Genomic DNA, 2,487 nt, shown 5'->3' with positions numbered 1-2,487 from the left:
GGGGGTATAGCTCAGGGGTAGAGCATTTGACTGCAGATCAAGAGGTCCCTGGTTCAAATCCGGGTGCCCCCTGCTGTCTTTCACTTTTGCTAGTAGGAGCTGGTGTTGAAGGTTCAGCTCCTTACCCTAATCCCGGGCCTCAGTATACCGAGCCTTCTCAAATCTGGGAAAAAGTCCAGGATAACTTAAAGCCCTGTCACCGAGCACTACAACCCCAGAGTGATAAGTTCCTCCAACTCTGACTTTTTAATTTCACTTACCACAGGTATTGTTCTACATAGGCTTGTTTCTGCATGTTTTCATTGCCCTAAATCAGTGCTGTGCTGGTTAGTGTTTAACAACCAGCTCTTGGGGGGAGGGGAAGCACTGATTTGTAGTGTTTTCCAATTTCATGGTGAAATAATCTCACCGTATCCAATGTCAAGCCACAAACATAAGATCACTGATCGTGGAGTTGGGAAGACATGCTAACAAGTGACTCTCTGGTGCAAGCCAGCTTGAACACGCCACTGTCCCTAATCCATCTTCTCTACAGTGGCATGGGCTCTGTGGCCCCCCCCCCACTCTATCCTCACGATGCTTACAGACATCAGAGCAGTGGATGTTATGGAATCATCCATTTACTTAAGACGTATTTGAGTCCTAATCAATGCCAGACACAGGAAAGACAGAGCTCAGCAAGAACTGTCTGTTGTGAGCAAAGGAATCAAATTAAGAAATGGTCAGGGGCTTCCCTGGTGGCGCAGTGGTTAGGAATCCGCCTGCCAGTGCAGGGGACACGGGTTCGAGCCCTGGTCCGGGAAGATCCCACATGCTGCAGAGCAACTAAGCCCGTGCGCCACAACTACTGAGACTGCGCTCTGTAGTCGGCGAGCCATGCGCCTAGAGCCCGTGCTCCACAACAAGAGAGGCCACCGCAATGAGAAGCCCGTGCACCGCAATGAAGAGTAGCTGCTCCTGCAACTAGAGAAAGCCCCTGCGCAGCAACGAAGACCCAACGCAGCCATAAACAAATAATAAATAAATGGTCAAATGAACGATAAGGATAGCTAGACAAAAGAAGTGTGCTAATCGCTTAAGAGATTTTAAAGTTTAGGGATTCTGAGACTGAGGGTGGCACGTTGGCACGAGCTGGAAGAAGGGACACCTATAAGGAGGAAGCTGACCTCAGCAAGATGATGGGACATAGGCCCAAAGCACAGGTAAGGCACTTACCAAGGGGCACTGTGGCCTTTAGGAATCCTGAGATCAGATGTTGAATTTTAAACTGTCCTTTTCCATGGTGTGAAACCTTGTGATATCTTCAGATCCTCAGGACAGTGGGCTACACAGACACGGGTCCTGTGTCAGTGATTCCTTGGGTGTGGAGGAGGGGGCTTTGCCCAGGTATGGGGCTGGGCAGGGACAGAGAGTGGTCTCCCGCGGCCTCTCCCTGGAGGCCAGGCCAAGATTGTCAACACTGTATCCCAAAGTTCTGGGAGGTGACCAGCACAAGGCCAGCGGAGACCCACGGCAGGCTAGAGTGGCTACAGGGAACAACTCTGGGATTGCTGGGCCAGGCATTCCCTTTCCCCAAAGAGTCCAGAGGAAGAGAACTGTCGGGGCACGGGAGTGGGGAAGGGCTTCCTGGGCGGCAGGAGCCTCCTCCTCGTTGGACCCGGCCTTCCTCTGCTCCTGTAAGCCTCTGTCAAGCAGAGCAGGTTTGCCCCAGAAGCCCACCTTCTCCGAGCTGTCCTAACCGGGGTCCTCCAGACCAGGAATGAGGCTCGTTGGGCTCAGCCGGGGTCCTCTCCCCGGAGTCCGCCACTCTCCCCCAGCCCCGCTGCTTCCTTTCTGACCTGGAGAATGGTGGGCTCACGCTTCGTTCATTCATCACATTTACTTGAGGGCCTACTACGTGTCAGGAACTTATGGGGTTACCACAGTCAACAAAATAGACCAGCAAATAGTCACACAGATATAGCGGCACACGGGTCAATGCTATGGCGAGCGCGGGAGCGGGGTGACAGATCTGAGCATGTGCTGGGGTCAGGCAGCCACTCTGACCCACACACTATCCCAGCCGAGCGGTCTGGCCTGCAGCCCCCTCCGCACCTCTCGGGACCCGCTTCCCCCACGCCTCCCCGGCGGCCCTAGTCAAGGTCGGTTTACAGGACGCGTCCTCTGGGAGAGGCGGTTCCGTTTAATCCGAGCATCCCACCTGGCACAGAGGGTGCGCTCAGTAAATATTGGATGCAAGAATGGATGGATGGATGTGTGGATGGATGGGTTTACGCGGGCAAGCACACCGCAAGCTGACCACCCGGCAGATCCCGGCGCCAAACCCCCCTGGCAGCTTCTCGGGGTCTCGGCTGAACCAGTGGGGAGAGGGCGCCCACCAGGCTCGCCCCGCCTTCACCTCGCCCCGCCTTCACCTCGCCCCTCCTCCGGCCGGCGCCGCGGCGCCTTCTGGGAAGTGTAGTTCGCGCCTGCGCCCGGAGGGCCGCG

At 55.6% G+C, this 2,487-nt stretch overlaps 1 non-coding gene across 1 annotated transcript; it reads left to right on the top strand.

Annotated features, from left to right (window-relative positions):
* On the top strand, positions 1-72 carry TRNAC-GCA (transfer RNA cysteine (anticodon GCA)). The gene has a single exon. It is a non-coding gene; the product is annotated as a tRNA-Cys (tRNA).
* The last annotated feature ends 2,415 nt before the right edge of the window (positions 73-2,487 follow it).

The sequence above is a fragment of the Balaenoptera acutorostrata genome, chromosome 7, assembly GCF_949987535.1.
Source record: "Balaenoptera acutorostrata chromosome 7, mBalAcu1.1, whole genome shotgun sequence".
NCBI classification, from domain to species: domain Eukaryota; kingdom Metazoa; phylum Chordata; class Mammalia; order Artiodactyla; family Balaenopteridae; genus Balaenoptera; species Balaenoptera acutorostrata.
Note: the sequence above shows the minus strand (reverse complement) of the source record. Positions and strands in the feature narration are given on the sequence as shown.